Below are 13,174 nucleotides of genomic sequence, written 5' to 3'. Positions count from 1 at the left end.
TTTGCTGTGCACCTGAAACTAACTCAATATTGTTAATCAACTTTTCCTCCAAAATTACAGCTACTAGTTCTTATAAGTAAATGAATAAATAAATATTAAATGCATAAATAAAAACAACACACTAAATAAATAGGTGAAATATGAGCTCTCATATGATCCAGCAATCCCCATCGTGGGTGCACATCGGCAAAGGAGAGAAACTGTCATTTGAAGAGATCCATGCACCCCCATGTTCACAGCAGCACTACGGGCCACAGCCAAGACATGGACAAAACCCAAGTGCCCACCAACCGATGGCTGGCACAGGACGACGTGGTACGTATGTACTGTGGAATATTACTCAGCCATACAAAAGAGTGAGATATTGCCATTTGCACCAGTAAGGATGGACCTAGAGTATATTACACTTCACGACGTAAGTCAGGCAGAGAAGCACAAAGATATGTGGCATCTAAACCGTACTACAAACGAATGTATGTGCCAAAGAGAAACAGACCCACAGACATAGAAAACACACTGTTCGTTACCCAAGGGGAAAGTGTAGGGCAGGGAAAAACCCGGAGCTGCGATTAACAGAGAGGAAATACTATACATAAAGCACAGAAGCAACAAGGATTTACTGTACAGCACAGGGAACTGTATTCATATGTCGTGATAACGTATAATGGAAAATAACCTGGAAAAGGACATATAACTGAATCACTTGGCTGTACACCTGAAAGTCACACAGTATTGTAAATCAACCGTACTGCTACGAAAAGGAGAAGACGACGAAGGGGGAAAAAAGGAGGGCAACGGGACAGAGGCAAGGGCAGGATCCTTGACAACGTAGGATTTGGAAAGGATCGGGGAAAAAGTGGGGAGATAGGGGGTGGGACGGGGGTGTCTGTGGGAGTAGGGTGGAGGCCGAGGTGGTGGTGCCGGTGGTGCTGTCCCGAGGGCTGACGCTGTTGGTGGGAGCAGAGGTTCAGGGGAGGGGGTGGTGTTTGTCGTGCTGATGGTGGTGGTGGCAGTAGTGGTGGAGGAGCGGGCCGGTGTTGGAAACGTATTTCTGTCGAGGGTCAGAACATGAATCTAGAGTGCAGTCTGCGATGATAGTGTGGACTTCTTTTGAACTCCTCGTGCAAGTGAACGCTTTGGGGACTCTCCAGGAAAGTGGGATGTGTCACTCCCAGAGGTGGCAACTTCCTTGCTCCTGGTTGTGCAAACATAGTATAACTTTCGAAGTGCGGGCAGAGTGAGGCAGAGAGCTTGGAAACGTGGCGAAAGGTGAAGAGGTTGGGCTGTGCGGGTGCCAGTGTGGGGTGTTCGTTACAGTGAAAAGCGTGACACAAGCGGGGTCGGGGTAAGGACGAGAACAAGGACAAGGAAGGGGTCTGGGCGTAAGAGTGGCTGAGCCCGCAAGGTGTCAGGTCGCGGAGGCCTGGCTCCCGGGTGTGTGTGGGGTGGGGGCGTCTGCGTGGGAAGGACAGGGGCCGGAAGGTGCGGTGGTGAGCGAGCTGTTGCAGGACCGGTGCCTTGAGTGTGGCAGCGGGGAAGCCCAGCTCCGCTGTGGGGCTGCGGGAACCAAAAGGGGACGCTGGGGCTGCATGGGCCGGGAATCGAACCCGGGCCTCCCGCGTGGCAGGCGAGAATTCTACCACTGAACCACCCATGCACCGATGGCCGCCGGCCCCCGGCGCTGCCCCAGCGGCGCTCGCCGCCAACCGCCGGACCCTGGTCACTGCTCGCCCCGTGGGCATGTGCTCCGTTTGAGCAGGAGGCCGACGGGCCACCTGAATGAGAGGCTCCGGGCACGCTGGCGACCCCAGGGCGCGAGGCGGTCGGAAGCACCGAGGGACGGAGGGACGCAGGCGTGCTCGGCCCGTCCTGCGCTTTCTCTGCCGTCCACGGCCGCCGCGAGACTGTCGGTGTCGCCAGAGGAAGCCAGGAGCCGAAGCGGCCTGGCCCGCGCCCGAATCCCAGTCAGGGCAGGCGAGGCGTGGCCGCTGCGGCTGAGCGCCGACGTTCCTCTCAGCAGCCGCCCCCCCCCACCCCCCGCCCCGACGCACAGTCCCTCTGGCGGCTGGCTTTCTTGCTGGTGCGGGGCGTGCGAGGGCGGGCGGGGGCAGGGATCGGAGCTCGGGGCTGTGCAGGGACCGCGAGCGTGGGAGATGGACACCGGGCACCGCCGCCGCCGTCGCCGAGCGGCGCTCAGGCCACAAGACCAAAGGTGTCTGAGCCTCGCTTCTGCGCTCTGGCCCACCCCTCTCCCGCGGGGTCCCGCTCTGCTGCGTTGGTTGTGAGGAGAAGCACTTTGGCAGACTGGCTGCTGGCTCGCGGACAGCCCGGTGAGGGAGGGAGCGCGCCAGGGTGTGGTTGGGTCCGGCCGGAGCAGCGGCTTCCCCGAGGGACTTGCGCTGTGGCGCCGAGGTGGGTGGCCCGGGCTGGGGGCCGGACGTCTGTGGTGGGTGACAGGGCATCCAGGGCTTCCGCTCACTACTCACTGGAGCACCGTTCCCGGGAGCGACTCCTGCGCCAGGCCCCGTGCAGGGAGGGCCCCCTGTTGGCTGGCCAGCAGGAGGCTGGGCTGCACGCGGCCCGGCAGGCAGGCAGGCAGGCAGGCAGGCAGGTGTGGTCCGGCCAAGGTCCCAAGGCGAAAAAGCACCGAGGGCACGCACCACAGGCCGGCAAGACGGTGTGGCTGTGGAGGGAATGGAATGGGCAGGCGGGCCTTTGGGGCTGGCGGGAAGGACAGGATGTTGGAAAGAGGGAGAGCTGCTGGTGGCGGAAGTGGAAGAAAGGCTGTGAGAGCGAGCCCGCTGTTCACCAGGCCGAAGTCGGAGGGCGGGCCAGGCGTGGAGGGCTTTCCACACGCGGCCGTTCTGCGTGTGGCGGTGGGGGCGGGGTGGAGCGTGGGAGTGGGAGTGGGAGGGAGGGACGAAGGCAGGCAGGCAGGCAGGAAAACCAGCAGCAGCAGCAGCAGCCGCAAGCAGGTGAGGAAAGATGGGCTGCGAAGGACCGAAGGTTTTTCTGGCGCGGGTGCAGGTAGGAGGGGGCTTAGGAGCTGGCGGGGAGGGCGTTTGTCCGGAAAGCCAGTCGCCGGAGGGTTCCTAGTGCGCCGTTTCTGCCAGGCCCGCGGCCGTGGCTGAGAAGGTCCCGCGTCTGAGAGGCGGGGATGTCCGGGCCGGAGTTTGGAGAGGCCGCAAGAGTGCAAGGCGCGAACGGACTGGAAGGCCGTAAAGCGCTGCCATAGGGCCGGGTGCGTTTGTCGGGCGGGCCAAAAGGCCGGCTTGTCAGGAGTGGGATTCGAACCCACGCCTCCAGGGGAGACTGCGACCTGAACGCAGCGCCTTAGACCGCTCGGCCATCCTGACGGCGGGCCTGGGCGTGCGCGTGGCCGCTCGGCTGGCTGGGACCCGACGCGACGCGAACCCCGGTGCCCTTGGCGGGACGCGGTGCTCCGCGCCAGGCGCGCGGCCGTCTGGGTGAGCGACGGAGCGGGCGCGCGGCGGCCGACGGGGAGCACGGCCAGACGACGCGCCTGGCTGCGCCGCGGTGGCGCCCTCGCCCAGCCCTGGCCCCGGACGCAGCCGGGCCGCGTCGGGCCAGCCCCCTGCCGCCGGCCCCCACCCGCGCGTCTCCTCGCCGGCCACGGCCCGGCGCGCGCCCACCCCCTCCTCGCAGCCTTGCTTTGCGTCTCGGGCCCCCTCCACCCGGCGCGATCCCCGCGTCGGAGGCAATAGGCAGCGCGCACTCGGAGTCTGCAGGGCCACGCGGGTCCGGGTCCCTGTCGGGGTCGGGGGCTGCCGCTTTGGAGGACGCGGGTGGTGTGGCGTTGGGTCGGGTCGGGCACGTGCCGGGCGCCCGTGGTGGGCAGGGGGCCGGAGGGCAGGGGGAGGCGTCGGCAGGCAGCCCGAGAGCGGCCGGGCGCGGGGGCGGTGGCCGCCGTCCTCGTTAGTATAGTGGTGAGTATCCCCGCCTGTCACGCGGGAGACCGGGGTTCGATTCCCCGACGGGGAGGCAAACACGCCCTCTTTTGGCGGCTGGCGCCGCTCTCTGTCCTGCCGCCTGGCTCCCAAGGGCCCTTCTTCTCCTCCCTCCGCCCTCCGCCCTCCAGCGAGGCGCAGGGCGCCAGCGCGTGCCCAGCCTGCCCACCCTCGCCCCCCTCCAGCCGCCCAGCCCTTCCTCCTCGCCGGGCGCTCAGTCGCCAGGGCCGAGCGAGGGCCTCCTCTGGACCCTACAAGCGCCCGATGACGTTGCGGCCCGCCCAAAGTGGCTGTCTCAGTGGGCTCCTTGCGTCGCGACGCACAGCTGCGCAGCTGTGCACGGCGGCATAGGTGCACAGCTGCCGGGACGGGTGGGAGGCGGATGAGTGGCGTGCCCTGTCGGTGCGGGAAGTGGCCTGGCCCAGCGCCCGGTGGAGAAGGGCTTTGGCGAGCCGGGGTCTGGAAGACGCGTGCCCCGGGGGCGGGGGCGGGCCGCGGCGTGGAGCGGAGGGGCCCTGGAGCAGCAAGGCAGCGAGAGCGCCCCCTTGAGGCGGTCGGGCCGGTGGCCTAGGGCAGCTTCGTAGGGCTGGCGCGGGTGGGGCGCGGGGGGGGGGGCCTTGGTGGCGCCTGTGACGTCACAGAGCTGCCGGCCGGCGGGGCGTCGGGGCAGGGCTGTTCCAAGCGGCGGCGGCGGCGGCGGCGGCGGCTGAGGAGGAGGAGGAGGAGGACGGGGAAGAGAAAGGGGAGTAGGAGGAGGAAGAGAAGGAGGAGGAGTCGGAAGAGAAGGAGGAGGAGGAGGAGGAGGAGAAGGCGGCGGCGACGAGAGTGCGCTCGGGCGAGCCCGGTGCCGGCGTCTCGGGCCGGCCCGGGCTGTGCAGCGTTGGTGGTATAGTGGTGAGCATAGCTGCCTTCCAAGCAGTTGACCCGGGTTCGATTCCCGGCCAACGCAGCGGGCTGCCCTTTTACCGAGCTCCACGGGCGGCCGGCCGGGGGCCTGTGAGGGAGAGCTGGGAGCAGGGAGCCAGCTGGCCCCAGCGGCTTTTCTTGTGTGTGCGAGAAGCAGGCGCGCAGTGTTCTGAGGGCGCTGCAAGCAGGAAGGACGGTAGGACACGTGGATTGCCAGGGGCGGCGCGTGGCTGGACTTGGAAAGGCCGGGTCTTGGCGCCACGGTGGCGCCGAGCGGGTGCTATGGGTCCAGCAGGAGCAGTGGTAGAGCCTGACGCTCCCTGGTGGTCTAGTGGTTAGGATTCGGCGCTCTCACCGCCGCGGCCCGGGTTCGATTCCCGGTCAGGGAAGCCTTTCTTCTTCCTCTCTACCTCCCACCGTCCACATCCCACTTTTAGGCCGCGCTTGCTCCGCGGCCTCGGCGCCCCGACAAGAGCCGCCCGGTGCCCTGCACCTCCAGCCCAAGCCCTGCCAGGCAACCTCCACCCTCCCTCCCCGGCCAAACCTTTTGGCCGCACTGGCGCGCGCCCACTCGAGGCCTTCGACGTCCCGTGTCTTCCTTTTCGGACGCTTGCCTCAGCCCCAAACACGAGTGGCCGGGGCCGCGCCTCTCCCCGCCGTGGCCGTGGCCACGAGCAAACGCCCCCGCCTGTGTTTGCACTCTCCAGCAGCACTGCTTTTCCCCCACGGCGACAGCGGTGGCAGCGCTGACGGCGACGGCGGTGTCACACGCGGTGCCTTCTAACAAAGCCGGATCCCCTGTGGAAAGGAGCACCGGTGGGCAGACGGGTGCTTCGCACCACCGCAGCAGGTTTCCTGAACGCCCTTGCCGGTGCCGTGGGGGTGGCTGACAGTGTGGGATGAAGGTGTTTGTGGCCGTGGTCGGTGGCCACCCCACGCGGGTTAGGGAACGGAGCAGAACGACCCCATGGAGAGAGGGCGGCGGTGGGCCCGCGTGCTGGGAGGTGCGAGGAAGGGCCTGGGGTGTCTGGGTGGAGCGCGGGCAGGAGCGGGAGGTGTTGGGCTGGCCGGGGACCTGGCCCGGGAGAGCGGCTGGCCACTCAGGCAGGGGCTCAGCAGAAGCTTGGGGTGGTGGCAGCACCTGGCCCGGCACGTGTGTACGGGTGGGTCAGATCAGGGGGCGGGGTGGGCCTGGAGTAGGAGTGCGTCTGAGGAGCACTGGCGGAAGTGAGACTTCCGGGCAGGACATGTGACAGTCGGGCCTGGGATACAAGGGGAAGGTGGCGGGGAGAGGGGTCCGAGCCTGCAGGCTGGGGGGAAGGGCGGGGTGTGTGAGTGGGCTGTGGGGCGAGGAAGATGGTGGCAGAGGACCCCTTCGCGGTGGGGTGGCGGGTGAGCGCGCCAGACTGGTGTGCTGTGCGGCAAGGTGGTCAGGCTAACCAGTGGGTTGGGACTGGGGGCGGTGGGTCGGAGGCAGGCAAGAGAACAACAGAAACGGAGCGCGCCACAGGGGCTAGGCGGGGTCCGAATGGGGTGGGGGCATTCTACTGCCCCAGAGACGTACATCGCCTCTCATCGGGAGAAACCATCCGGTCTCAGGTGTGTGTGGCGGCGGGGGTGGGGGGAGGAGGGGTTGAGGTTGAAAGAGGCCAAAGGAGAGGTCCCCTATGATCCAGCAATCCCACTCCTGGGTACGTACCCGGAAATGACGAAACAAGAGTGCAAAAAGGCACAAGCACCTCCATGTTCACGGCGGCACTATTTGCAGCAGCCAAGACACGGGAAAAAACCCAAGCGCCCACCAGCGGGTCGCTAGTACAAGAAGAGGTGGTATATAGGTACTATGGGATATTACTCAGCCATTAATAAGAAAGAATGAAATGTTGCCATTTGCCGCAACAAGAATGCTCCCAGGGAATATTACACTTAGTGAAGTAGGTCCGACAGAGAAGCACAAAGATATGTGGAATCTAAAAAGTACTACCAATGAATCTATGTGCAAAACAGAAACAGACTCACAGACCTAGAAAACACAGTGATGGTTACCCGAGTTAAAAAGGAGGGGTGGAGGGATAAATTAGGAGCTCGATGAACAGATACACAGTAGTTCATATAAAGGAGATAAGCAACAAGGATTTCCAGAATAACACAGGGAGTGATAGTCAATATCCTGCAATAACCTGTAATGGAAATCACTCTGAAACGATATTAGACATGGAAAACAGTATCCCCTTTGCTGTACACCTGAAACTAACTCAATATTGCTAATCAACTCTTCTTCTTCAACCACAAGTACTAGTACTTGTAAGTAAGTAAGTAAGTAAGTAAGTAAGTAAATAAAAACAACGAACAAAATAAACAGGAGGAACATGAGCCATCAGAGATGATCCAGCAATCCCCGTCGTGGGTACACATCCGCCAAAGAGAAAAACTGTTGTTTGAGGAGATCCACGCACCCCCGTGTTCGTAGCAGCACTGTGTGCCGCAGCCAAGACATAGAAAAAACCCATGTGCCCATCAACAGTTGGCTGACAGAAAAAGATGCGGTATATATGTACTGTGGAATATTACTCAGCCATTTCAGAAAATGAAATATTGCCACTTGCCACAATAAGGATGGTCCTAGAGAATATTACGCTTAGTGAAGTTAAGTCTGACAGAGAAGCACAAAGATACGTGGAATCTAAAACACAATAGAAAAGAATGTGTGTGCAAAAGCGAAACAGACTCACAGACATAGAAAACACACTGATGGTTCCCCGAGGAGAAAGGGAGGGGTGGAGACATAAATTAGGAGCTGCGATGAACAGATACACCGTACTTCATATAAAAGACATAAGCAGCAAGGATTTCCAGAATAACACAGGGAATGACGTTCAATATCCTGTAGTAAACTGTAATGGAAAGCAATCTGAAACAATATTAGACATGGAAGACAGTATCCGCTTTGCTGTGCACCTGAAACTAACTCAATATTGTTAATCAACTTTTCCTCCAAAATTACAGCTACTAGTTCTTATAAGTAAATGAATAAATAAATATTAAATGCATAAATAAAAACAACACACTAAATAAATAGGTGAAATATGAGCTCTCATATGATCCAGCAATCCCCATCGTGGGTGCACATCGGCAAAGGAGAGAAACTGTCATTTGAAGAGATCCATGCACCCCCATGTTCACAGCAGCACTACGGGCCACAGCCAAGACATGGACAAAACCCAAGTGCCCACCAACCGATGGCTGGCACAGGACGACGTGGTACGTATGTACTGTGGAATATTACTCAGCCATACAAAAGAGTGAGATATTGCCATTTGCACCAGTAAGGATGGACCTAGAGTATATTACACTTCACGACGTAAGTCAGGCAGAGAAGCACAAAGATATGTGGCATCTAAACCGTACTACAAACGAATGTATGTGCCAAAGAGAAACAGACCCACAGACATAGAAAACACACTGTTCGTTACCCAAGGGGAAAGTGTAGGGCAGGGAAAAACCCGGAGCTGCGATTAACAGAGAGGAAATACTATACATAAAGCACAGAAGCAACAAGGATTTACTGTACAGCACAGGGAACTGTATTCATATGTCGTGATAACGTATAATGGAAAATAACCTGGAAAAGGACATATAACTGAATCACTTGGCTGTACACCTGAAAGTCACACAGTATTGTAAATCAACCGTACTGCTACGAAAAGGAGAAGACGACGAAGGGGAAAAAAAGGAGGGCAACGGGACAGAGGCAAGGGCAGGATCCTTGACAACGTAGGATTTGGAAAGGATCGGGGAAAAAGTGGGGAGATAGGGGGTGGGACGGGGGTGTCTGTGGGAGTAGGGTGGAGGCCGAGGTGGTGGTGCCGGTGGTGCTGTCCCGAGGGCTGACGCTGTTGGTGGGAGCAGAGGTTCAGGGGAGGGGGTGGTGTTTGTCGTGCTGATGGTGGTGGTGGCAGTAGTGGTGGAGGAGCGGGCCGGTGTTGGAAACGTATTTCTGTCGAGGGTCAGAACATGAATCTAGAGTGCAGTCTGCGATGATAGTGTGGACTTCTTTTGAACTCCTCGTGCAAGTGAACGCTTTGGGGACTCTCCAGGAAAGTGGGATGTGTCACTCCCAGAGGTGGCAACTTCCTTGCTCCTGGTTGTGCAAACATAGTATAACTTTCGAAGTGCGGGCAGAGTGAGGCAGAGAGCTTGGAAACGTGGCGAAAGGTGAAGAGGTTGGGCTGTGCGGGTGCCAGTGTGGGGTGTTCGTTACAGTGAAAAGCGTGACACAAGCGGGGTCGGGGTAAGGACGAGAACAACGACAAGGAAGGGGTCTGGGCGTAAGAGTGGCTGAGCCCGCAAGGTGTCAGGTCGCGGAGGCCTGGCTCCCGGGTGTGTGTGGGGTGGGGGCGTCTGCGTGGGAAGGACAGGGGCCGGAAGGTGCGGTGGTGAGCGAGCTGTTGCAGGACCGGTGCCTTGAGTGTGGCAGCGGGGAAGCCCAGCTCCGCTGTGGGGCTGCGGGAACCAAAAGGGGACGCTGGGGCTGCATGGGCCGGGAATCGAACCCGGGCCTCCCGCGTGGCAGGCGAGAATTCTACCACTGAACCACCCATGCACCGATGGCCGCCGGCCCCCGGCGCTGCCCCAGCGGCGCTCGCCGCCAACCGCCGGACCCTGGTCACTGCTCGCCCCGTGGGCATGTGCTCCGTTTGAGCAGGAGGCCGACGGGCCACCTGAATGAGAGGCTCCGGGCACGCTGGCGACCCCAGGGCGCGAGGCGGTCGGAAGCACCGAGGGACGGAGGGACGCAGGCGTGCTCGGCCCGTCCTGCGCTTTCTCTGCCGTCCACGGCCGCCGCGAGACTGTCGGTGTCGCCAGAGGAAGCCAGGAGCCGAAGCGGCCTGGCCCGCGCCCGAATCCCAGTCAGGGCAGGCGAGGCGTGGCCGCTGCGGCTGAGCGCCGACGTTCCTCTCAGCAGCCGCCCCCCCCCACCCCCCGCCCCGACGCACAGTCCCTCTGGCGGCTGGCTTTCTTGCTGGTGCGGGGCGTGCGAGGGCGGGCGGGGGCAGGGATCGGAGCTCGGGGCTGTGCAGGGACCGCGAGCGTGGGAGATGGACACCGGGCACCGCCGCCGCCGTCGCCGAGCGGCGCTCAGGCCACAAGACCAAAGGTGTCTGAGCCTCGCTTCTGCGCTCTGGCCCACCCCTCTCCCGCGGGGTCCCGCTCTGCTGCGTTGGTTGTGAGGAGAAGCACTTTGGCAGACTGGCTGCTGGCTCGCGGACAGCCCGGTGAGGGAGGGAGCGCGCCAGGGTGTGGTTGGGTCCGGCCGGAGCAGCGGCTTCCCCGAGGGACTTGCGCTGTGGCGCCGAGGTGGGTGGCCCGGGCTGGGGGCCGGACGTCTGTGGTGGGTGACAGGGCATCCAGGGCTTCCGCTCACTACTCACTGGAGCACCGTTCCCGGGAGCGACTCCTGCGCCAGGCCCCGTGCAGGGAGGGCCCCCTGTTGGCTGGCCAGCAGGAGGCTGGGCTGCACGCGGCCCGGCAGGCAGGCAGGCAGGCAGGCAGGCAGGTGTGGTCCGGCCAAGGTCCCAAGGCGAAAAAGCACCGAGGGCACGCACCACAGGCCGGCAAGACGGTGTGGCTGTGGAGGGAATGGAATGGGCAGGCGGGCCTTTGGGGCTGGCGGGAAGGACAGGATGTTGGAAAGAGGGAGAGCTGCTGGTGGCGGAAGTGGAAGAAAGGCTGTGAGAGCGAGCCCGCTGTTCACCAGGCCGAAGTCGGAGGGCGGGCCAGGCGTGGAGGGCTTTCCACACGCGGCCGTTCTGCGTGTGGCGGTGGGGGCGGGGTGGAGCGTGGGAGTGGGAGTGGGAGGGAGGGACGAAGGCAGGCAGGCAGGCAGGAAAACCAGCAGCAGCAGCAGCAGCCGCAAGCAGGTGAGGAAAGATGGGCTGCGAAGGACCGAAGGTTTTTCTGGCGCGGGTGCAGGTAGGAGGGGGCTTAGGAGCTGGCGGGGAGGGCGTTTGTCCGGAAAGCCAGTCGCCGGAGGGTTCCTAGTGCGCCGTTTCTGCCAGGCCCGCGGCCGTGGCTGAGAAGGTCCCGCGTCTGAGAGGCGGGGATGTCCGGGCCGGAGTTTGGAGAGGCCGCAAGAGTGCAAGGCGCGAACGGACTGGAAGGCCGTAAAGCGCTGCCATAGGGCCGGGTGCGTTTGTCGGGCGGGCCAAAAGGCCGGCTTGTCAGGAGTGGGATTCGAACCCACGCCTCCAGGGGAGACTGCGACCTGAACGCAGCGCCTTAGACCGCTCGGCCATCCTGACGGCGGGCCTGGGCGTGCGCGTGGCCGCTCGGCTGGCTGGGACCCGACGCGACGCGAACCCCGGTGCCCTTGGCGGGACGCGGTGCTCCGCGCCAGGCGCGCGGCCGTCTGGGTGAGCGACGGAGCGGGCGCGCGGCGGCCGACGGGGAGCACGGCCAGACGACGCGCCTGGCTGCGCCGCGGTGGCGCCCTCGCCCAGCCCTGGCCCCGGACGCAGCCGGGCCGCGTCGGGCCAGCCCCCTGCCGCCGGCCCCCACCCGCGCGTCTCCTCGCCGGCCACGGCCCGGCGCGCGCCCACCCCCTCCTCGCAGCCTTGCTTTGCGTCTCGGGCCCCCTCCACCCGGCGCGATCCCCGCGTCGGAGGCAATAGGCAGCGCGCACTCGGAGTCTGCAGGGCCACGCGGGTCCGGGTCCCTGTCGGGGTCGGGGGCTGCCGCTTTGGAGGACGCGGGTGGTGTGGCGTTGGGTCGGGTCGGGCACGTGCCGGGCGCCCGTGGTGGGCAGGGGGCCGGAGGGCAGGGGGAGGCGTCGGCAGGCAGCCCGAGAGCGGCCGGGCGCGGGGGCGGTGGCCGCCGTCCTCGTTAGTATAGTGGTGAGTATCCCCGCCTGTCACGCGGGAGACCGGGGTTCGATTCCCCGACGGGGAGGCAAACACGCCCTCTTTTGGCGGCTGGCGCCGCTCTCTGTCCTGCCGCCTGGCTCCCAAGGGCCCTTCTTCTCCTCCCTCCGCCCTCCGCCCTCCAGCGAGGCGCAGGGCGCCAGCGCGTGCCCAGCCTGCCCACCCTCGCCCCCCTCCAGCCGCCCAGCCCTTCCTCCTCGCCGGGCGCTCAGTCGCCAGGGCCGAGCGAGGGCCTCCTCTGGACCCTACAAGCGCCCGATGACGTTGCGGCCCGCCCAAAGTGGCTGTCTCAGTGGGCTCCTTGCGTCGCGACGCACAGCTGCGCAGCTGTGCACGGCGGCATAGGTGCACAGCTGCCGGGACGGGTGGGAGGCGGATGAGTGGCGTGCCCTGTCGGTGCGGGAAGTGGCCTGGCCCAGCGCCCGGTGGAGAAGGGCTTTGGCGAGCCGGGGTCTGGAAGACGCGTGCCCCGGGGGCGGGGGCGGGCCGCGGCGTGGAGCGGAGGGGCCCTGGAGCAGCAAGGCAGCGAGAGCGCCCCCTTGAGGCGGTCGGGCCGGTGGCCTAGGGCAGCTTCGTAGGGCTGGCGCGGGTGGGGCGCGGGGGGGGGGGCCTTGGTGGCGCCTGTGACGTCACAGAGCTGCCGGCCGGCGGGGCGTCGGGGCAGGGCTGTTCCAAGCGGCGGCGGCGGCGGCGGCGGCGGCTGAGGAGGAGGAGGAGGAGGACGGGGAAGAGAAAGGGGAGTAGGAGGAGGAAGAGAAGGAGGAGGAGTCGGAAGAGAAGGAGGAGGAGGAGGAGGAGGAGAAGGCGGCGGCGACGAGAGTGCGCTCGGGCGAGCCCGGTGCCGGCGTCTCGGGCCGGCCCGGGCTGTGCAGCGTTGGTGGTATAGTGGTGAGCATAGCTGCCTTCCAAGCAGTTGACCCGGGTTCGATTCCCGGCCAACGCAGCGGGCTGCCCTTTTACCGAGCTCCACGGGCGGCCGGCCGGGGGCCTGTGAGGGAGAGCTGGGAGCAGGGAGCCAGCTGGCCCCAGCGGCTTTTCTTGTGTGTGCGAGAAGCAGGCGCGCAGTGTTCTGAGGGCGCTGCAAGCAGGAAGGACGGTAGGACACGTGGATTGCCAGGGGCGGCGCGTGGCTGGACTTGGAAAGGCCGGGTCTTGGCGCCACGGTGGCGCCGAGCGGGTGCTATGGGTCCAGCAGGAGCAGTGGTAGAGCCTGACGCTCCCTGGTGGTCTAGTGGTTAGGATTCGGCGCTCTCACCGCCGCGGCCCGGGTTCGATTCCCGGTCAGGGAAGCCTTTCTTCTTCCTCTCTACCTCCCACCGTCCACATCCCACTTTTAGGCCGCGCTTGCTCCGCGGCCTCGGCGCCCTGACAAGAGCCGCC

At 63.8% G+C, this 13,174-nt stretch overlaps 10 non-coding genes across 10 annotated transcripts; 6 read left to right on the top strand and 4 right to left on the bottom strand.

The window, feature by feature from the left end:
- Window positions 1-1,586: 1,586 nt before the first annotated feature.
- TRNAG-GCC (transfer RNA glycine (anticodon GCC)) lies at window positions 1,587-1,657 on the bottom strand. Its single transcript has one exon. It is a non-coding gene; the product is annotated as a tRNA-Gly (tRNA).
- Window positions 1,658-3,273: 1,616 nt separating this feature from the next.
- Window positions 3,274-3,356, bottom strand: TRNAL-CAG (transfer RNA leucine (anticodon CAG)). The gene has a single exon. It is a non-coding gene; the product is annotated as a tRNA-Leu (tRNA).
- A 574-nt stretch (window positions 3,357-3,930) lies between these two features.
- Window positions 3,931-4,002, top strand: TRNAD-GUC (transfer RNA aspartic acid (anticodon GUC)). Its single transcript has one exon. It is a non-coding gene; the product is annotated as a tRNA-Asp (tRNA).
- An 843-nt stretch (window positions 4,003-4,845) lies between these two features.
- TRNAG-UCC (transfer RNA glycine (anticodon UCC)) lies at window positions 4,846-4,917 on the top strand. Its single transcript has one exon. It is a non-coding gene; the product is annotated as a tRNA-Gly (tRNA).
- Window positions 4,918-5,191: 274 nt separating this feature from the next.
- On the top strand, window positions 5,192-5,263 carry TRNAE-CUC (transfer RNA glutamic acid (anticodon CUC)). The gene has a single exon. It is a non-coding gene; the product is annotated as a tRNA-Glu (tRNA).
- Window positions 5,264-9,406: 4,143 nt separating this feature from the next.
- On the bottom strand, window positions 9,407-9,477 carry TRNAG-GCC (transfer RNA glycine (anticodon GCC)). The gene has a single exon. It is a non-coding gene; the product is annotated as a tRNA-Gly (tRNA).
- Window positions 9,478-11,093: 1,616 nt separating this feature from the next.
- TRNAL-CAG (transfer RNA leucine (anticodon CAG)) lies at window positions 11,094-11,176 on the bottom strand. Its single transcript has one exon. It is a non-coding gene; the product is annotated as a tRNA-Leu (tRNA).
- Window positions 11,177-11,750: 574 nt separating this feature from the next.
- TRNAD-GUC (transfer RNA aspartic acid (anticodon GUC)) lies at window positions 11,751-11,822 on the top strand. The gene has a single exon. It is a non-coding gene; the product is annotated as a tRNA-Asp (tRNA).
- Window positions 11,823-12,665: 843 nt separating this feature from the next.
- Window positions 12,666-12,737, top strand: TRNAG-UCC (transfer RNA glycine (anticodon UCC)). Its single transcript has one exon. It is a non-coding gene; the product is annotated as a tRNA-Gly (tRNA).
- A 274-nt stretch (window positions 12,738-13,011) lies between these two features.
- TRNAE-CUC (transfer RNA glutamic acid (anticodon CUC)) lies at window positions 13,012-13,083 on the top strand. The gene has a single exon. It is a non-coding gene; the product is annotated as a tRNA-Glu (tRNA).
- The last annotated feature ends 91 nt before the right edge of the window (window positions 13,084-13,174 follow it).

The sequence above is a fragment of the Balaenoptera ricei genome, chromosome 1 (assembly GCF_028023285.1).
Source record: "Balaenoptera ricei isolate mBalRic1 chromosome 1, mBalRic1.hap2, whole genome shotgun sequence".
In the NCBI taxonomy this organism is placed as follows: Eukaryota; Metazoa; Chordata; class Mammalia; order Artiodactyla; family Balaenopteridae; genus Balaenoptera; species Balaenoptera ricei.
The sequence above is the reverse complement of the archived record's forward strand: the minus strand, read 5'-3'. Positions and strand labels throughout refer to the sequence as shown.